This window comes from Ipomoea nil, unplaced genomic scaffold, assembly GCF_001879475.1.
Source record: "Ipomoea nil cultivar Tokyo-kokei standard unplaced genomic scaffold, Asagao_1.1 scaffold2580, whole genome shotgun sequence".
Lineage (NCBI taxonomy): Eukaryota > Viridiplantae > Streptophyta > Magnoliopsida > Solanales > Convolvulaceae > Ipomoea > Ipomoea nil.
Window position 1 is genome coordinate 1,000,783 of NW_017619008.1, and position 23,372 is coordinate 1,024,154.

Here is a 23,372-nt window from a genome sequence, read left to right on the forward strand (position 1 = left end):
GTGAAGGATCACACATAGATTTTGTTATACGTTTTCTCCCCCTTCCCAACGTGTTAATGTGGGTTGCATGTGCTTGCTATGTGTTATGTGTGCATGTTACCCCGATTTGGTAGAGATCAATCGGGCTATACGGGCAGTCGGATGGGCTGAGAACCATACCGGCTGTTAACTAGGCTGGTAGAGACCGGTCAGGTATATAAATATTATAGGACTGAGGTCCACTATACGGGCAGTTGAATGGGTTGAGAACCATCCCAACTATTAACCAGGCTGGTAGAGACCAGTCAGGTATATAAATATTATATAGGACAAAGGTCCACTATACGGGCAGTTGAATGGGTTGAGAACCATCCCAACTGTTAACCAGGCTGGTAAAGACCGGTCAGGTATATAAATATTATATAGAGTTGCGGCTCATCGGTCGGTTGCGATCGACCCCTCCGTATTGTGAGACGGGGCAGGGTGCTGCGGGGCCGTGTCAGAGCTATATGCGCTGACCTTCATGTATGGGCATGCGATTGGTCTTGTGGTGCCAACAAAGTGTGCTATATGATGAGATAAGAAGAATTGATATTGTGACTGTTATGGAAAATGTGACCATAGGATTCTTGCTAGTAAACTATACATGTTTAATTGTGTTTATCTATAACTGTGCCCTATGTCGAGAATCGTATATACTTGGTTATGATTGTAGATTGTGTGTATCCCTATTTGTCGAGTCGGTTCCCTGATTTGAAAGCTAGAGTCTCTTAGGATAAATCTTCATGCTTCGAAATGACTTTTCGTATATATATATATATATATATATATATATATATATATATATATATATATATATATATATATATATATATATATATATATATATATATATATATATATATGTATTGTATTTCAACGCGTTGGAGTGGGTTACCAGCATCTCTCGCTGAACAGATATATTTGGCTTTCAGGCACAGAAGAATAAGTCACTGGAGCGCGCTAGATCTTGGAACGTAGAAGTAGATAGTTCCCTTTCGGCCTACGTGCCATGATATGCATTTACTTTGTTAAGGATATTAGTTAGTTGGCCTGTGCACGTGAGTTCTTTAGCTCAGGTGTGTCATAGCACCCCGTACTCTTTATGTTACGTTTTGAATTAATAAGATTTCACCTTTATTTTATAAGTTTTAAACGTCCTGAAAATCTGGGGTGTTACAGTCCATCAAACTTAATTTAATCATAAGGGGAATAAACACACCCCGATGTCTACATCATCAAAACACTTCCAAACATCATGAGTCTAAAATCCGGTAGATAAAAACATAAGCAAAACATAAAGGGTTTAGACTTCTAAACTAATAGACTAGTCTAACTCGATCACTTCGCAAGTTCGCCCCACCTGAAAGGGGTTTTACAAGCAACACATAGACAAATAGGAAAACACCCATTAGCACGAAGCTAAGTATAACTACACTCAACCCTGTAAAGTACTATAGAATATACTTTGGAAAACATTTGATAACATTCATAAACAACAATCTCATCTCATAGGCAACTATAATCACACCACATTCTTTCTATATACTTGCAACCTATAAAATCAACTGCCATGCTTCAAAACAAAAGACTTAACAACATAGATATCTCAACATGTAAACATTACAACAAACTTATCAAGCAACTCATGCTTACAAGTAATTTCATGCTAATAAACCATACGAAAGTTATCTTTATGCTCTCAAGTTCTCTTCATGTAAACTGGATATACAAGAATTCAAAATGTAACAAAACAATCATGCTCGAAATACAAACTTGAATCATCATTCTCATTATGCAAGCTCATGCAATACCCTACTCAAAGGCAATCTCGTGCAATACTGTAAATATACTCATATGCAATCTCATGCAATACTATACTCATATGCAATCTCGTGCAATACTATAGATATACTCATATGCAACCTCGTGCAATACTATACTCATATGCAATCTCGTGCAATACTATACTCATATGCAATCTCGTGCAATACTATAAATATACCCATACACTCATTTGTAAAATAGAATACTTTATGTGGAGGTCTCATTGAGTCATAAATGACTTGCTTTCTTAATTTCTTTTGTTAGAGTCGTAATGACTCATTTCTTTCTTTCTTAGAGTCGCAATGACTCACTTCTTTCTTTCTTAGAGTCGCAATGACTCATTCTTTCTCTTTAAATGGACGAGGTAGGAATTTCACCATAGCGTGAGTGAACCTATCCGGGCACGGCGTCTAGCCGACCTAATACTCTGCTCGTCCATCAAACCACTCTCTTGGTTATATGCTCAAACTCTGTGGAATCAGGTATCGAACTATTAGCGTGCACACCCCCTGACCATGATTCCAAGCCTGGCAGGCAGTTTCCAACCTCGTAACGTGGGAATACACCGTGTTACATATACTGGGACCGCAATTTCCATAAAATCATCCGAGAGTACATAGTCCAAACGGGGTCCTCCAAAACCTCACCGATATAGATAATACATAAATATATCTCTCATGCATCAATCTTATGCATGCAACAACTCAACAACTTCTCAATGCATCAAATAATGATATACTACATGCTTATGGATTTTTGAAAGTAATACTTGGGCTCACGTTGGCTCCTTATGCATTTTTGAAATATGATATATGTGAGATGCAAAATACTCTACAACATGCTCCAAAACCATGTACATAATCCATAAAATTCTCAAGGATACAATATCTTACTCGGTTTGCAACATAGCAAATTCTATATATTTCTATCAACAAAATATGCTTCAAATCTCATTGATCAAATATCACATTCTAGTCATGCATTCATAATAAATCATATTTTCAAAGTGATCATGCTTCTCTACTCAATACAAATATAACATCAGATAACAAAGCAAAACATTTCTCTTTCATAGTGAACTTCAAATACACATACTGTGTAGCAAAACAATTACTAAATCCATCATAACATGCTCATTTTTAATCCAAAATCAACGAAGTCAAAGCCAAAACGTGCGTCGAGACGACCCCGAGGTACCGAGCCACAAGGGCCCGTGACACCTTGTAACACCCCAGATTTTCAAGATACTTAAAACTTATAAAATAAAGGTGAAATCCCATTAAATCCCAAAACATAATACAAGAGTGCGGGGTGCTATGCCACACCTGAGCTAGAGAACTCAGGTGCACAGGCTAACTATCTAATATCCTTAGTAATGTAAATGCATAAACATGGCACGCAGGCCGGAAGGGAAACTATCTACTTCTACGCTCCAAGTTCTAGCGCGCTCCAGTGACTTATTCTTCTGTGCCTGAAAGCCAAATATATCTGTTCAGCGAGAGATGCTGGTAACCCACTCCAACGCGTTGAAATACAATACATATAGAGATATATATATATAGATATACGAAAACCATTTTGAAGCATGAAGATATATCCTACGAGACTCTAGCTTTTAAGACCGGGAATGACTCGACAGATAAGGCTAGACACAAGCAACAGTTATAATCAAGCGTATACAATCCACAACAGGCAAGACAGATAAACCTGATCACGAATAATAATCATAACCCATCATACACAATCCCTGGCATAAATCCCATAGTCAAATCCCCCAATATACTCATAAACACAACTCATCCATATCTCATCAAATAGCACACTTTGTTGGCGCCACAGGACCAATCGCATGCCCATACATGAGGGTCAGCGCATATAGCTCTGACACGACCCCGCAGCACCCTGCCCCGTCTCACATTACGGAGGAGCCGATCGCAACCAGCTGATGGACCTTTGTCCTACATAATATTTATATACCTGACCGGTCTTTACCAGCCTGGTTAACAGTTGAGATGGTTCTCAGCCCATTCAACTGCCCATATAGTGGACCTTTGTCCTATATAATATTTATATACCTGACCGGTCTCTACCAGCCTGGTTAACAGCCGGTATGGTTCTCAGCCCATCCGACTGCCCGTATAGTGGAACTTAGTCCTATATAATATTTATATACCTGACCGGTCTCTACCAGCCTGGTTAACAGCCGGTATGGTTCTCAGCCCACCCGACTGCCCGTATAGCCCGATTGATCTTAACCAACTCGGGGTTACATGCACACATAACACATAGCAAGTACATGCAGCCCACATTAACACATTGGGAAGGGGGAGAAAACGTATAACAAAACCTATGCGTGATCCATCACATACTAAGAATAGTCCTAAGGGGTTCATACTTCTTCCACCTAGGTCAACGGGATACCAATTCAACTAGCATGCAATATAATAGACTCATAAACCTACGAACGGTACCCGAAATATCAAACTAGTCATAGGCACGATAAACGGAGTCCGTTGGGACACCACGGGGGACGGGGAAACATCAAACGGGGAAGCCGGGAACCCAAGATGGGGAAAATTCCAGCGGGTAGCCGGTGGGTGGGGGGCCACCCGCCGGTTTCCCGCCGGATTCACTATTCCGGGCAGCGGGTCGCCGGCGGGCAGCTGCCCGCCCGCCGGCTGCCCGCTGCCGGGATCACCATTCCGGCCGTGGGTAGGTGGCGGGTCCCCTACCCCCCACTGACTCTTATCACACAATTTCGCCCCGGGAACCATTGTGGAACCCGAAACCATGCTTAGACACTTTACAACGCAATCAACGACAACACGTAGACAATTAACGGATCAAATACGAGAAACGAACGACACATAACCTATCATGCTTTTCTAACCATAATCAACACCCAAACATGCGATTACCCCACCCGATAATCCAAGAATAATATCATACGATACAACCTAGGGTTCTAATCACTTTTATATCAACAAGAATACGATTCGCCTTCTAATTGCAAGATTCGGTAAGAATAACACATAAGCATCAAGGGCATCACACAATTATCAAGAACAACACATAATCATCAAGAACTCCATATAATCATCAAGAACATCATAATTATCAAGAATCTCCCAATATCAAGATTATCAAGATCCCCCATGGGATCATCACATCAATCATCAATCATAATCATCACAAGTCATTGATACACAATAATATGGGGAAACCCTAAGGGGGAATCATAACTATGAAAATAGGTTTTGTTGAGACATGGGTTACCTCTTAGCCTTAATTAATTCCTTGGCTATGAAGGGTCTTTTTTAAGCTTTCTTGCTTTCTTGATTTCTTCTAGGGGGATTCTTGGAGCTCTTCGGGGAGGTGGGGCGTTATTCTTGTGGGGGTTTCTAGGTGCCTCTTAAGTCCCCTATTTATATATTTAGGTGTCCTAGTTAGGAACTAATATTATGGGCTTGCTAGTTCTATTTCTTTTGGGACTAAGGATTGGGTTTAGGGGTAAGGGCCCGTGGACTATGGTGGGCCTTCCTAATTAATTACTGTGATTTAATTCTTTCTTTTGGGTAATTGATTAAATGATTTAATTGATCTTAGGGGTCGTAACACGGGGTGTTACACTCTCCCCCCCTTATCGGGAAGCTTCGTCCCCGAAGCTTGGTCCTTGCCGTGTGACTTTTTCTTAGTTACCTGGTGTGAAAAGTTCGGGGTAGCGTTCCCTCATTGTGTCTTTGAGCTCCCACGTTGCTTCCTTGGTCCCATGGTTGGTCCAGAGGACTTTCACCATTTCTATGGCTCGACGACGATTGTTTCTTGTCTTGGTGTCCAGGATCCTCACGGGTCTTTCTTCGTATACTAGTGACTCGTCGAGGTTCACGACCTCGGGTTGAAGCACGTGACTCGGGTCGTGTACGTATTTCTTTAGTTGGGATATGTGGAATACGTTGTGTACTCGTTCTAGTTCGACGGGTAGGGCGAGGCGAAAGGCTAGGTTCCCAACTTTTTCTATGATCTCATAGGGGCCGATAAATCGAGGGCTGAGCTTTCCTTTCTTTCCGAATCTCATTACCCCTCGTGTGGGCGAGATTCTTAACCAGACTTTGTCCCCAGTGTTGAATTCGGCTTGTTTCCTTTTTAGGTCGGCATAGGACTTTTGGCGGTCCTGGGCAGCTTTCATCCTTTCCCGGATGTGTTTGACCTTGGTGATTGTGTCCTGTAGGTGTTGGGGCCCTAGTGGTATTGGGTCGACCATGTCTTCCCAACATAAGGGGGTTCTGCACTTTTGTCCGTATAGAGCTTCGTAGGGCGCCATGCGAATGCTCGCATGGTAGCTGTTGTTGTACGAGAATTCAATGAGGTCTAGGTGTTCCTCCCATGTCCCTTGAAAGTCCAACACGCAGGCTCTTAGCATGTCTTCGAGGGTCTGAATGGTCCTCTCGGTTTGGCCGTCCGTGGTGGGGTGGAAAGCAGTGCTTAGTTTTAGTTGTGTACCCAAGGCCATTTGCAGTGATTTCCAAAATTGCGAGAGGAACCTGGAGTCCCTATCGGATACGATGTTTCGGGGGACTCCGTGATACTTCACTACTCGGCTCAAGTAAGCTTGGGCCAGTTGTGTCATTGTCCACGTTTCCTTCATGGTGATGAATCGTGCTGTTTTGGTTAGTCGGTCCACTATGACCCAAATCTTATCTTTGCCGGTCTTTGTTGGGGGTAGTCCCCCGACGAAATCCATGGATATGGAATCCCACTTTCCTTGTGGTATCTCAAGGGGTTGTACGAGTCCCTTGGGCTTGCATCGTTCGGCCTTCACCCTTTGGCAATTCAGACACCTGGCCACGAAATCCGCGATTTCCTTTTTCATGTTGGGCCACCAAAACGACCTTTTTACATCTTGGTATAGTTTGTCACCCCCTGGGTGAATCGAGTATGGGGTGTTGTGTCCTTCCTCCAGGATTTGTTGCTTCAAGTGGGGGTGCGTCGAGGGCACGCACCACCTACCTTGGTAACGGAGACTGCCGTCTTCGTGTATTTTGAAGGGTCCTTCCTTCCCCTGGGTTAGGTCGAGGCAGATTTTATCTAGTTCCGGATCCTGCTGTTACCCTATCTTGATTTCTTCGAAGAGCGTAGGCACGACTCGTGTGTTGAATATGTGGGTGCCGGGGTGGTTTTGACCTTGTTTTATTATTTCCAAATTCAGTCTTTGGAAATCCCTGTACAGTTGGTCCGGTAGGACCCAAGTGGTGTTGAGGGAGTGGTTAGTCTTCCTGCTTAGTGCATCTGCCACCATGTTAGCTTTTCCCTCGTGGTATTGGATGTCCAGGTCGTAATCCTTTATGAGTTCTAACCACCTCCGTTGTCTCATGTTTAGGTCTTTTTGGGTGAAGATGTACTTTAGGCTCTTATGGTCTGTGTAAATCTTGCATTGCACCCCGTACAAGTAATGCCTCCAAATTTTTAGTGCGAACACGATGGCGGCTAGCTCGAGGTCGTGGGTGGGGTAGTTTTCCTCATGGGTTTTGAGCTGCCTGGATGCGTAGGCTATTACTCGGCCTTTTTGCATTAGCACGCACCCCAACCCCTTCTTGGATGCGTCACTGAAGACCTCGAATCCTTCCTCCCCGGAGGGGATGGCGAGTACGGGTGCCGTGGTTAACTTATCCTTCAATTCTTGAAAGGCCGTGACGTAGTCGTTGTCCCATTGGAAGGGGGTTTCCTTTTTCATGAGTTTGTTGAGGGGTTGGGCTATCCTGGTGAAGTCGGGTACAAATCTCCTGTAGTAGCCCGCCAAGCCTAGGAAGCTTCGGACTTCGGTGAGTGAGCTTGGTGTGGTCCATTCTTTAACGACACGGATCTTGGCGGGGTCCACCTTAATCCCTTCCTTGGTTATCACGTGACCTAGGAAGGCCACGTTGTCCTTCCAAAATTCGCATTTAGAGAACTTGGCGTATAGTTGATGCTCTCTTAGGGTTTGCAGGGTTATGCGGAGGTGTCTTTCGTGTTCTTCCTTGTTTCGGGAGTAGACTAGGATGTCATCAATGAATACAATGACGAAGTCATCCAAGTGGGGTCGGAACACTCAGTTCATGAGGTCCATGAATATGGCAGGCGCGTTGGTGAGTCCGAAGGGCATTACGGTGAATTCATAGTGACCGTAACGTGTCCGGAAGGCTGTTTTCTGAATGTCCGGTTTGGCCACCTGTATTTGGTGATACCCGGATCTTAGATCAATTTTTGAGAATACCCCTGCCCCTTTAAGTTGGTCGAACAAGTCGTCGATTCGGGGAAGGGGGTACTTATTCTTTATCGTGACTTGGTTAAGTTCCCTGTAGTCGATGCATAGGCGCATGCTCCCGTCCTTCTTTTTAACAAACAACACTGGCGCTCCCCATGGGGAGGTGCTAGGACGGATGTAGTCCTTGTCTAGCAATTCTTGCAGTTGCGTTTTTAGTTCCTTCATTTCTTTTGGTGCTAATCGGTAGGGAGGTTTAGAAATTGGGGCAGCGCCCGGTACGAGATCTATGGTGAACTCGACTTCTCTGACTGGGGGTGCCCCGGGGATTTCGTCCGGGAAGACGTCGGTGAATTCGCTTACCACTAGGATGGTTTGTGGTTCGGGGGTTTTGGTGCTGAGGTCCTCGACCGAACATAGGAAGGCCTCGCCTCCCTTGTTTAGATATCTCTTCATTTTCATCATGTTCACCACTTTGATCCCGGCTTCCTGGTGGGTTCCATGGTAAGATACCCTCTTACCGTTTGTTCCTCGTAGGACCACTTTTTGTTCTCCGCATAGGATTTGTGCTTGGTATTTTCCTAGCCAATCCATGCCCAAAATCACTTGTACCCCATCCAGTTTGAATCGGATTAAGTTGCTGGGAAATTCCATCCCTTGTATGGTGATCATTGTATCCTTGTACATGCGGTCGCATTCTAGGATTTCGCCAGAGGCCACTTTGACTTGGAGTCGGACCTTGGTGCTGGTATTGAGGCCGAGCCGAGTGGCAAACTCGGTTGCTATAAATGAGTTGGTAGCCCCTGAGTCAAATAACACTGTGGCGGGGGTGGCGTGTACTAGGAAGGTTCCGGAGACTATGTTGCTATCCCCAATTTTGGCTTTGCTTAGAGTGAGGATTCTTCCTTGAGCGGTTGGCGTTGTGACTAAGTGGGGTGAGGCGGCCCTGGGGCTTTTAAGGCTGCGGGTGGGGTTCATGTGATTTCCTTCTGATTTCCTTTTGTTTCCCAGGCGTGTTTCCCGGGGTTGGTTTGGCACTTGTTGTAGCTGGGATGCCTTGGCATAGGCTTCCCTGAGGGTTCCTGGCTCTTGTGTGGCTAAGGCTTTTTGATATTCGGGGTCAAGGCCCGTTATGAACCTTTCGGTCTTGACCCTCTCGGTGGGTACTAGCTCGGGGATGAGGCGAGCCAGTCGGTGGAATTGTTGGTAGTATTCCGTGACCGAGGTTGCACCTTGTTTTAGGTGGAGGAATTCTTCGTATATGGTGGCTCTTAGGTGGCTGGGATAGAATTGTTCTCGTAGCCGCGTTTTTAGGGTTTCCCAGCTGAATCCGGGGTCTTGTTCAAGGGTGGGTCCTTCGTGAGCCCACCAGGTGTCGGCCTCGTGTCTGAAGTAGAAGGAGGCCATTCTTACTTGGTGGCCCTCGGGGCATTTAGTTGCCCTGAATATCTTGTCGAAAGTCCCGATCCACTCCTCGAGGGTCGTGCGGTCTTCGTTTCCTGAGAGGGTGGGTGGTTGGTGTGACGAGACTTGGTGTTGGATTTCCATGTTCTCGTTCAGTAAAGGCTGGGGTACGGTAGTACTTAGTGCCTGGGCAATTTGGGCCAGGCGTTGCAGATTCTGAATCAGGAATTCCTCCGTGGGGAGTTTTGGCGTTCCTACCTGTCTTCTCCTCGGTGCCATCCTGGAGTTCATAGGTCGATGTTATTTTGTGTTCTTACCGTGATGCAATAAGTGAAGGGGAGAGTTCCTTTAAGTTAGAGAGGGATAAAGTAAGGAGGGGGGTTATGTGTAGGTTTCACAATCTCACCGCGCGTCCTAAGATTCCTGAATCCTATGTTTCATAATACCTAGAGTTCAAGCTTAATGTCCTAAAGTCCGGTCTTAAGAGTCTTATCCTAGGGTCAAACTTAGGCTCTGATACCAACTGTAACACCCCAGATTTTCAAGATACTTAAAACTTATAAAATAAAGGTGAAATCCCATTAAATCCCAAAACATAATACAAGAGTGCGGGGTGCTATGCCACACCTGAGCTAGAGAACTCAGGTGCACAGGCTAACTATCTAATATCCTTAGTAATGTAAATGCATAAACATGGCACGCAGGCCGGAAGGGAAACTATCTACTTCTACGCTCCAAGTTCTAGCGCGCTCCAGTGACTTATTCTTCTGTGCCTGAAAGCCAAATATATCTGTTCAGCGAGAGATGCTGGTAACCCACTCCAACGCGTTGAAATACAATACATATAGAGATATATATATATATAGATATATGAAAATCATTTTGAAGCATGAAGATATATCCTACGAGACTCTAGCTTTTAAGACCGGGAATGACTCGACAGATAAGGCTAGACACAAGCAAAAGTTATAATCAAGTGTATACAATCCACAACAGGCAAGACAGATAAACCTGATCACGAATAATAATCATAACCCATCATACACAATCCCTGGGATAAATCCCATAGTCAAATCCCCCAATATACTCATAAACACAACTCATCTATATCTCATCAAATAGCACACTTTGTTGGCGCCACAGGACCAATCGCATGCCCATACATGAGGGTCAGTGCATATAGCTCTGACACGGCCCCGCAGCACCCTGCCCCGTCTCACATTACGGAGGAGCCGATCGCAACCGGCTGATGGACCTTTGTCCTACATAATATTTATATACCTAACCGGTCTTTACCAGCCTGGTTAACAGTTGAGATGGTTCTCAGCCCATTCAACTGCCCGTATAGTGGACCTTTGTCCTATATAATATTTATATACCTGACCGGTCTTTACCAGCCTGGTTAACAGCCGGTATGGTTCTCAGCCCATCCGACTGCCCGTATAGTGGAACTTAGTCCTATATAATATTTATATACCTGACCGGTCTCTACCAGCCTGGTTAACAGCCGGTATGGTTCTCAACCCACCCGAATGCCCGTATAGCCCGATTGATCTTAACCAACTCGGGGTTACATGCACACATAACACATAGCAAGTACATGCAGCCCACATTAACACATTGGGAAGGGGGAGAAAACGTATAACAAAACCTATGCGTGATCCATCACATACTAAGAATAGTCCTAAGGGGTTCATACTTCTTCCACCTAGGTCAACGGGATACCAATTCAACTAGCATGCAATATAATAGACTCATAAACCTACGAACGGTACCCGAAATATCAAACTAGTCATAGGCACGATAAACGGAGTCCGTTGGGACACCACGGGGGACGGGGAAACATCAAACGGGAAAGCCGGGAACCCAAGATGGGGAAAATTCCAGCGGGTAGCCGGTGGGTGGGGGCCACCCGCCGGCTGCCCGCCGGATTCACTATTCCGGGCAGCGGGTCGCCGGCGGGCAGCTGCCCGCCCACCGGCTGCCCGCTGCCGGGATCACCATTCCGGCCGTGGGTAGGTGGCGGGTCCCCTACCCCCAACCTACCCCCCCACTGACTCTTATCACACAATTTCGCCCCGAGAACCATTGTGGAACCCAAAATCATGCTTAGACACTTTACAACGCAATCAACGACAACACGTAGACAATTAACGGATCAAATACGAGAAACGAACGGCACATAACCTATCATGCTTTTCTAACCATAATCAACATCCAAACATGCGATTACCCCACCCGATAATCCAAGAATAATATCATACGATACAACCTAGGGTTCTAATCACTTTTATATCAACAAGAATACGATTCGCCTTCTAATTGCAAGATTCGGTAAGAATAACACATAAGCATCAAGGGCATCACACAATTATCAAGAACAACACATAATCATCAAGAACTCCATATAATCATCAAGAACATCATAATTATCAAGAATCTCCCAATATCAAGATTATCAAGATCCCCCATGGGATCATCACATCAATCATCAATCATAATCATCACAAGTCATTGATACACAATAATATGGGGAAACCCTAAGGGGGAATCATAACTATGAAAATAGGTTTTGTTGAGACATGGGTTACCTCTTAGCCTTAATTAATTCCTTGGCTATGAAGGGTCTTTCTTTAAGCTTTCTTGCTTTCTTGATTTCTTCTAGGGGGATTCTTGGAGCTCTTCGGGGAGGTGGGGCGTTATTCTTGTGGGGGTTTCTAGGTGCCTCTTAAGTCCCCTATTTATATATTTAGGTGTCCTAGTTAGGAACTAATATTATGGGCTTGCTAGTTCTATTTCTTTTGGGACTAAGGATTGGGTTTAGGGGTAAGGGCCCGTGGACTATGGTGGGCCTTCCTAATTAATTACTGTGATTTAATTCTTTCTTTTGGGTAATTGATTAAATGATTTAATTGATCTTAGGGGTCGTAACACGGGGTGTTACACACCTGGCCTGAAACGACATGTAACTGAGCCACAAGGGCCCAGCCACTGCATAAAATCCTCTCAGATCAATACTCAGGGACCTAGGGCGGGAATCCTCATGAGCCGCCACATGTAGGCCGTTACATGGCCAGGCCTAGGCAACGGCCCTCTCCTAGGGCCGTGCCCTAGGCTCGGTTGGCCCGGGCTCTAGCCGACTGCCCTCCTGATGGGCCGCGGCTAGGGCCGCTGCTCTGGTCTGGTGCACACTGTGTGTGCACCAGATAGGTGTTTTCATATACAAAAATCATTCCAACCATGTCCAAAACATCCAAAACATTATCAACACTTCAAAGACAAATACTAGATCACTTCCAAGCTCAAACACAACAAAATTTCACAATTTCTACTCATTTCTACTCAATATAATAGGCTTCACAGAGCCAAAACCGGATAGGGAGTCCATGGGGTTATACCTTTGTAGATTCCTCTTTTTTTGTTGGGATTTCTCCTTCTTCCCAACTAGCTACACCCTCCTTCACCTCCTAGACAAGACAACCAACCAAAACAACAAGCCTTAAGAGCTAATTTCTTAGAGATGGAAGGTAGAAACCAAAGAAGCTAGGTGAAGAATGAAGAAATGGAACTTACTGAGTTTTCTTGCAAAGTTGGCTTGGGAAAGACAAGGAAGAGAATCAAAGACGCAAAGTCTGATAACATTCCATTTTATAGGGCTCTAAACCCTAGGAAAATCAACAATGTTTGGTGGAGGGCAAACGTGTAATTTTCATTGGCTAAGAGATGATGCAGGAAAGGGTTTTGGATGTCTAGTTGTCCACCATGGTCCATGGACCAAGGGCTAGAAATGCTATTTTAAATACTTTGGGGTTGAAAATGAATTTTTTCAAAAAGTTTTCTAGATGAACACTTGTTTAAAGTTTCTTTGAATTTTCCCGGTTTCACTCAGATTGGTTTCTCAATTTAAAACTTGGTACGCGAAGTACCCGAAGATTTAGGATTTTGGAATAAAATAAGTTTTGGTGTTGAATTAATTTAAAATGAGTCCAAAATAATTTATTCAAACACTAATTGATCGCAAAAAATTTTAATGGAGTGAAAATGGCTATTTTAGAATTTCTTAAAATTGGATTTATAAAATAAAATTTTGGGTTTTTACAAATTTTTCCCCAGTGGCGTGGTGATTTAGCTGCTCCCTCAGGTCACCAACGGATACGCGGCTATCTGCGGGCGGCTTTGGCGGGTTCGCGATAACTGTTACATGCTCATTAGCCGGCAGGGCAGCAGCATTGGGACTAGAGCTGTCAAAACGGGCTTAGCCCGCCGGGCTGGCCCGCCCCGCCCCTATTTAGGTAGGGGGCGGGTTTTGAAAATAGAGGCCCGTTTAGGAGCGGGCTTTTTTGGCCCGCCCCGTTTAGGCCCGCGGGCTACCCGCCATTATTTTATTTTATTTTAAATAAATTATTTTTATATAAAATATGCTCTTTAAAATTATTTTTATGTGTAATATTTTTGGACTTTGTAGTTGTGACTAGTTTGATGTTTGATAAACTATGAACTTTGAACTTAATGTAATATTTAATGTTTGATTATTATGTTTTATGTGAGTTATGACTTATTATCAATTTATTTTAATTAGTTAGTTGTTTGATAAACAATTTTTTTTTTTTAAAAAAAAAGGGTTTTGGCGGGGGCCCGCCTAGCCCGCAGGCCACTAGCGGGACGGTCCGGGCCTATAAAACCCAGGACCGTTTAGGAGCGGGCTTTTTTAGCCCGCCCCGTTTAGGCCCGTGGCCCGCCGGGCTTTGGCCCGCCCCGCCCCGCCAGCCCGTATTGACAGCACTAGTTGGGACCGGTGTTGCGATTGCTATGTCTGGTACGTGCCATCAGTAAAGCTTAGGAACGGGACCTTTAGTTTCGATCCCCAACAGACGGCGCCAATGTTGGTTTTCACAGCCTCGATGGCTATCCGGCAGGCCAACACTACCGGATATTTGTTACTTTTTGGAGGTGATGAAAACGAGGACCAAGATCTCAATGAGAGAGAGAATAATGGAGTCTTACTTCTCTAGGGTTTTTACCCTAAAAAATGCCGATCCCTTACATGATGATCCCATGGGAATATTTATACATAGATGTGGGGTTTTACATGGTGTGTAGGGCTAGCGTAAGGGCTGATGCAACCGTTGATTAACTTCCTTTTCCGTCTGAATTAACTAAGGAAACTGCTTAACAAGCAAAGATTGCTTCCGTAGAATCCGCTGATACGCGTCTCTGGGTGTGCATCCGGTCAGGAATGGTCCCAACTGCGCGGGGGAGCCTTCCTGGGTCCTTGCCCCCAGTCCATGACACCCTATCCGCAAAGCCTGGTCGCCCGGCTGGGTCCCGGAAAGGCACACGGTCGGGGACGCACCGCCCTTGTGGCCTGGCACCCAACCGAACCCTGTGGGGGTGTTTGGCCGGGGACACGCTGACCATAGTAGCTGGTCGCCCAATCGCATCACTTCTGAGAGCCCGCACGGGGACGCGCCGGCTGGCGGGCTGGCTGTTAGGAGGTGAGTCGATGTCACTATGGGGCGTCCTGTACCGTGTCCGGGAGGTCTCTGGGAATCTTCCTCCTATCAAGTAATGCATCGCTTGTAGATCCGTCTGCCTAATCTGTCCTCCCGTTTAGGCGACTGATTTTGGGTATATATCAACTACAGTCGAACATTTACTGTAAATGGTAGTAAGATGAATAATATTACTATTCAACAAAGATGAATAACCCATAACAATTCATCGAAACATCTTTGTTGAATTGTTATGGGTTATTCATCTTTTTTTGAATAGTAATATTATTCATCTTATTACCATTTTCAGTAAATGTTCGACTATAGTCATTACTAATTTGACACGCACATTGCGCGAATGAGTTAATGTATTGTTTATAACTAAATAAGTATTTGAGAGTACATCAATGCAAGATTATATATCATGAGAAGTTCATACATAAGTAATTGAAGGTCGAATTTGTTTATTTAAATATATAAGTATATGAATAAAAGATAATATAAAAGATTCATACATGTTTCATGTAGAAGTATTAAATAAAATATTAATATTTATTATATTTATATAAGGTTTTTGAATAGTACATCTTGTTTTATTTTCATAACTTGTTTATTTACTTGATAATAACAATAATAACTCTACAGATAGTCTTGATGAGTTTTCAAATATAAGAAAAAAGGGAAAATTTCTCATTTTCAAAAAGGAGAAATTAAGCATTGTTCGAGGACTGTTCGAATTAATGTTGTTTTTTGAAAGACTGAAGTTTAATGTTATTTTTGAAGGTCAAACTACTTACTTGGTAATTAAGAGATTTTGTTGAAGATCAATTCTGTTGGTCACAGGAATTCAAATAAGCATTCATTTCAATACATTCTTACTGATGCACAGTGCAACATCAAAAATGAATTAATGTAAGCACATTTCAATATATTCTTTCTGTATTATTTCATAATATAAACTGTTTTCAAATATATAGTTTTGAGTTTATTCACAATTTGTTTCATGTAACACATGTATACTATTCTTATTCAATTATTCATTTCAAGTATATTGTCTTTGCTTTGCAATTCATCTTATTATTATTTGTCTTTTTATTTTATACATAGAGATTCAGGAAAAAAAAAAAACAGTAGAGAAGTAGAACTTGAACTTCAAGAAACATACCTATGAACGATCTTGACATAGATTATCGAAGAATTTGCATGCATTTATATTCGGTGAACTAAAGAAGGAAAATTTTTCGAAATCGCTAGCGACTTCGGAAAACAGACGAAGGCGATCGCGACATCGGAAGAGACAAACAGACGATCGTGATTTGAAAAGAGAGTAGAAGGCGAACGGCGATGCACGGAAGAGAGAAGCAGTCAATCGCGACTTTTGAAGAGAGAAGCACGCGATCGCTATTTCAGAAGAGAGAAGAGAGCAAATTGAGGGGCGCATCCGATCTAGATTTCGGACGAACGAGGTAGACGAAACCTTCGCTTCCTTTTATACCTAGGTTTAGGGTTAGGTATGTTAGTGATAATGAACCACAATGGATTTAATATCTCAAAAATAATATTTATATATACACACACAAGTATATAAAAAATTATTGGATATTTATCTGAACTATATATATACACACAAATATATATATAAAACGGATCCAAAGATTATATATACATGTATATCTACGAAAAAGATATACCAATATATATCAACCAAAATTAAAACTAATAATCCTCAGATTATAAGTTCAATCCAACTAATATATCAAAAGAGGGAGAACGGATTTTTGCTTAAAAGCATAATCCACACAAGAAAGAAGGAGAAGGAAGGAAGAAATGTACGAGTTAGGCGAGTGCCTTTCTTTCCTTAAAACCTTATTTGCCACCTTCCAAAAGTGCTAGGAGCGTTGTGGCCTAGGTTTCCCAGGATAAAACGTACAACGGTTCGACGTTTGAGCACCCAAACGAACGAACCCGGCGAACAAGAGCACGGGCAAAACACAGCTTCAAGAATGGAGTAGAAGCAGAAGTATTTTGAGGCTGGAAAAATTATTTTTCTTGTGTGTTGAAAATGCTACTGCTCAACTCCTTCTTATATAGGGAATGAGGAGTGAATAGCCTTTATTATGGCATTTAGGGGCATCCCTACAACTCCTGTAACAGCAACCATTAACATGGGTTTTAATTCAAAATAAAATTGGAATTAATTAAAATTAAATCCAGTAACAGCTGATGAATTAGAACCCTGACCACTGCATTGCCCGCAGGTGCCGACGCACACGAGATTAGGCTTGATCTAAGCCTTTTCGATCTCATTCTGGGATTTAATTTGCAACCCCCCCCCCCCCCCCCTGCGCGCGAGAGAGAGCCTCTATGCTATACAATTCAATAAGCTTAAAAAGAGCTCATGTATAAATAGTGAAGCAAATCCTCTTCCCAAACCAATGTGGAACAAAAGCTCATTTTTTCCCTTCATTTTCCAACTCAAATGGGTCTACTTTGAGAATCAATATCTCATTCACCCATTATTCGTTTTGAGCGTACAATATATCAATCTCTTCGTCTCACTACGAAGAACCCGAATCCACTTTGACCCAACCCAAATCGGAAGTGGACCCCACTGATAATTGTACCACAAAATAGCCACTTAATATGCCATTTTAAGCTATTTTTTCCAACAATCCCCCACATGAATGAAAAATTGATTTTCGTGGTATTTTGAAATCGGAAACATACTGTGTTCAACGGTCGATCCCTGCATAGGATAGGTAGGGATCACTATACCCTTTGAACCTTCCCTTGTGAAGACAGGTTTACTCTACTGACGGTATGGTAGAACGCGATGTCTTTGAACCGACTGCCGTTTGTGCAGATGATGACATATCTCACACAGGAACCTCCCAACCATGCTCTGTTCTCATGAGTGTGCTCATTTTGGTCGTGGGTCACCGTCCTGGTTCTGCAAGAGAGTTTGTGAAGAATTGTGCCCATCAATTCTCCTTTGAAGCGACCCTCACTTCTCTCTCACATAGGTGATTCTTTTCCGAGTATCCCGCATACTCACACATGTCAACCGAAATTCGAATCATTAAAGCATCAACATGCTAACCTTGCGCGGGAGCCACTGTTTCTAACGAGAAGTGGTAGGAAGTCCGAGACCCCCACAGTGACACGCTCCGTTCCATAATTTAGTTGTCCCATTGAACCTAGGTGCCAGCTAGGTTGGGTATCCACTATAGAACTTTTAGTCCAAGGGCTTTAGACCCATTCCTCGTTCCAATTTCTCCACAACCATTTGCTTACCCTCGGGTTAGCGAGTTAGCGGCCGCTACGTTATCTTTTGACATCACGTAGTCAATAGAGATAACCCCTGTTGTGAGAAATTGTTTAATGGTATTATGTCAACGACTTATAAGTCTAGACTTACCATTCTACATCTAACTCTGTACTTAACCAATTTTGGCTTGACCATCGCAATGCACACAAATTGGAGGTACGAGTTTACCACTAGGAACATTCTCAATATAATGGCATAGCCATTCGGCCTACTCGCTCGCGACACGAGTGTAAGGATCTCAGCTTTGATCCCGTCGGATCTTAGCTATCACAAATTAATTTCGAGAATTTCCGTCCAACCGACTGCACTGGCCTACGTAAAGGCGTAGCCTTTGATGGACTTAGCGTCCTTTGATATCCGTGCTATACTTTCCAAGTACGGCCAGATATCCCACGTTGTGCAGTCCAACGTCACGAGCATACCTTAAGTATCTCATAACTTCTATTGCCTTCTAGTGCGCAACACTAGGGCTACTCATATGTCTACCGAGTTCGTTAACCGCAAAGGCAATATCTAGCCTAGTACAACCCATTTGATACAATTAAACTACCAATAATCTGAATGTATTCTCCGTGAGAAATACAATTTCCGTGATTATCGGCTAGTTATACGTTAGTATCTAACGGTGTCCAAGCCACTTGATTATACAATCAACACAACGAGATTGGCTTACCATGAGACCATACGGTCTTCTCACGATTTTAATCCCGAAGATTAAATATGCCAACCCCATATCCTTCATGTCAAATCTGAAATTTAACATGTTCCGGGTATATTTGATCAACTGATCGTTACTACCCACGATGAGTTTATCGTGTATAAACAGATAGTGATATCACCGTCTATTGTACGCATTACGTAGACAGTTGTCACCTTTGTTTATACTAAACTCATTACTCATCATTGTATGATCAAAACTTACATGCTAAATACTAAGGCAATTGTTTCGAATCATACAATGATCTCACCAATTACACACTTTCTTTTCACATCGTGGAACCACAAACCCTCAGGTCGTTCCATGTGTACTAAGAAAGCGATATATCCATTTTGATGAACTTCCAAGTCTCGCCAAACGGCTATGGAAAGTATCATACTAATTGATTTTATTCTCATCACGAGAGAATATTTATATCGAAGTAACCGTGGCACTCGCGTTGCATGTAATCTACAATTACAAGCCCGGCCATTTTACTTCAATATAACCAACCGGTTTTATCTTCCGACTAGTGATCTGTTTAGGATCATGAGGTTTTACAACCTAAAGGAAGAACAACTAGTTCCAAGTATGATTCTCTAAGATAGAATCTACTTTACTCTCGGTAGCCTCTCTCGGGTTGGTCCACCTGTATAAGTCAACGCTTCTACATACGTTCGAGGCTCCTTTCCTAACAACATGTCAGAAAATCCAATTTATTTTCTAGTAAACAAGTTAGAATATGCGCGTCACATTCTAGCATGTACGTCAGAAAATCTGGACCACGGGATTTTTTAATCCTAGCTCTCTTGCTACGTCTAGCTTTGAGCTCGGGTTATCTTTCATACCCTTCAACCATAGTTACGCCGAAAGTTCCTTTCAACGTGCTATGTCCTTTATTGAACCTTCACAAAGATACATCTTCAAAGAACGATGAATTACTTGATTCAATTTATTGTGTTCTTACGTACATCCAAACTATAGGACTCGTGTACTAAGAACCAATACACACCTTTGGCAAGACACCCCCACATTTCAGGCGTTAGTAGGAAAATTTCCTACGTACCCACAATTCGTAAGAGTTTCATGCGGATAACCTTATTTAAAAGGTACTTACTTGTCCAAAGTATTGTCTCACCTCACATACTTTGAGGTAGACCGGAACTCATCTATGTCTTGATATTTATGTTCGGCAACAACGTTCGATTGAGGTGAATACCGTGCCGTACTCTCGAGTACAATACCAACGCTTGCGCCGAAATCACCAATAGGTGTTTCACGTTCACCACATTGATCGTTCATAACCGCATTAATCCACAATTAATTTGGTTATCCTTTTATTCTTATAAAGAATAGACATGTGCTACACGTTAGCACATCTCGTAGGTGCGAACAGATCAGCACTTACGAATCCATTCAGTTTTGACCGAAATACCATAAACCCGAATCAGTGCTTCCGAAATTGAAGCACGAATCAGTGCTTAGTATGAAGCACGAAACATGCTACACAAAGCACGATTCATTGCTGCAACTTAAAGGGCTGACCTCAAAGCAATCTTCCATTGCTTTAAATTATAAACCCACAACAATCTTTCGTTGCTTAGTTTACAATTTCATTGCTTATTAGCTAATTCCAAAATTAGCCAAGCATACTTTCGTTAGTGCTGTCAAGCACTAAAGTAACACGAATCTAGGCAATGCTAGTTACTTAGCACTTTAGGTCCTAATCTCAATTCAACTCACTGAATTGAGTAATTCTAATTCCAAAGGAAATTTCGTGCTACACATTAAGCAATTAGGCTTTATTAAGCCTCAACACTTAATCAACCATATTAAGCCTAATCAAGCTTAATTTCGGGTGCAACAAATCAAAAGCTCAACTAGCTTAATTTGACGTCCCAACAATTTGTCTCAAATTACATTTCATACTAGTATAATTTAGAATTTTGATCAAGTTAATTATAACACAATTAACAAGAACAAATCAACCAAATTTCCGACTAGTTGAATCAAACTCATATAATCGTTCTCAGAATATTATTTAAATATTCAACACACGAGCTGTGGCGCTCATGATTATATAGTTATTCCAATTTTTTACAAAATGATCCTACTTTGAAATCTGTATCGTTCAACATGAACTAGAACCGAAGTCCTTTTACGGGATTTCAAACATGTAACACACTTGTTACATTTCACTCCGGCCGTTAAGCCATTTTAGCATTTTCCACATAATGCTTCGTGATGCTCTACGCACCCTTATTGAATCTTATATATATTAAAAATATCACACAAGAATATTTTAAAATATACAAAGTTCAATACACACAAATGGAACAATTCATTTTATTCAACAATAAAATGTATCACAAGGATACTAAAACATTTATTCAAAATAAATAAATAGGAAAATTACATTGGAAACACATTTCCGTATTCCTATCTCGTAGTAATCCTTCAACCCGTGTGCCTTGTTCCATTTTCCAACCGTCCACCCACCAAGGGTGGTCCATAGGGCACATCGGGGGTACCTCGGTTGTGACCTCACTCGTCCAACCATCCACATGTTTTAAACATAGCGAAATTGTCCTCAACCTTTTCACCAGGATGATGGTTCGCTTCGTAGTGACATTTCTCCTTCTTCTCATAATCTTCTTGAAAGTTAAGAGGGCGTTTACTAACAGGAAATTTTCAAGAATTTTCGAAAACTGAAAATTGAAAACAAGCTGAGGTGTTTACTATGCTTTTTTCTCATTTTCAAAACTGAGAATTATTTTCTCTTTTTGCAATAGTTTAGAGATACAATGAAAATGTGTTTTCAAAATTGAAAACTAACGGGTGAACAGTACCCAGTACTATCGAATCCTGGCAGACTCTTTTTCTTCTTTCTTCCTTTTCTTCTTTCTTCTAAATACATTATGATTGTAAATCCAATATGGCGTCTATTTAGCAAAAATACAGAAACAAATATGGCGTCTATTTTTGTAAATCCAAAACAAATTACTACATTTTCAAGATTTTAGATGGGCAAATTATTGTGTGGACCATGGTCCACACAATGTTATGTGAATCATAACAAAAAGTATATTTTTAATATACTAAATGTCAGTACTTTTGTACTGAATGTACATTATACAATATAATGTAAACTCAGAACAAAAATAATGTACATTCCCTGAATACAATGTACATTATTTTTATACTGAATGTACATTATTTTTGTACTGAATGTACATTATTTTACAGTAGACAAAATATGGTCCACACAACTTGTACGGACCATGGTCCACACAATAATGATTGGGTAACCTTCCAGTAAATATATGTTCTCACTTCTCTCATGCCAATGATCGTGGGAGGCCTATTAATTTCAATTATTTAACTTGGCGTAATTTAGTACTTCTTGAGTATGTTTTTTTTCTCAATTGAATATGTTATTACTACGTTATTGAAGGTGATTACCCAAATGCACCCGGTTTTTTGGCAAATGCACTATGAACAAATTATAATCATTGATGGTGTACTCAATTTTATTTGCAATGTTTTGTAATCACACTTCGTCACGAAACAACTTATTTTAAATTATTGCAATCAATGTTTTGTAATGACCTTTTAATTTGTCACGAAATAACTTATAAATATATGTATCTAGTACATATTTAATTTAGTAAGTGGAGAATGGATTTTGAAAATAAGTACAGGTAAACAAGTTTTCAATTTCAGTTTTCAAAAACAGAGAATAGAAAACAGAGAATTTTCAAAAACAGAGAATAGAAAACAGAGAACAATTTTCTGTTAGTAAACGGGCCCTAAGCTTCCGCTTAAGTTTCCTTTGATTACGGTTGAAGTCATTGGTCACACTACCGTAGTCCTCAGACAATGTAGTGGTCACACCATCATAGGATCCTTCGTGGCTTTTAACCGATCCACTAGGCAACACAGTAGGTACCAATTGTGTGTCATTAGCCACGGGTCTACCGGTTCGTGAACCAACGTTCTCCGGAGCACCATCGTGTGTTTTTGCAACTCCCATGGAAATATTATTTCCAACGTTGCTGCCGTCAACCGGCATCACGGAATGTGCAACATCGTTGCCTTTCCGACCATTTGAATGTGCACCTCCGGCAACATTCACGGATCCAATACTCTTGGAGTCCATCGACTTGTTCATTATCAAAAAATATAAGGTTTTAAGATTGTTGGTGATAATGAACCACAATCGATTTAATATCCCAAAAATAATATTTATATATACACACACAAGTATATAAAATATTATTGGATATATATCCGAACTATATATATACACACAAATATATATAAAACGGAAACAAAGGTTATATATACATGTATATCTACGAAAAAGAT

At 41.8% G+C, this 23,372-nt stretch overlaps 1 long non-coding RNA gene across 1 annotated transcript; it reads right to left on the bottom strand.

The window, feature by feature from the left end:
* Nucleotides 1-1,252: 1,252 nt before the first annotated feature.
* Nucleotides 1,253-22,780, bottom strand: LOC109154067. Its single transcript, XR_002049647.1, has 3 exons — nucleotides 22,660-22,780; nucleotides 10,038-10,043; nucleotides 1,253-1,264 (listed from the first exon to the last, which is right to left on the bottom strand). It is a non-coding gene; the product is annotated as an uncharacterized LOC109154067 (long non-coding RNA).
* Between the last annotated feature and the right edge of the window lie 592 nt (nucleotides 22,781-23,372).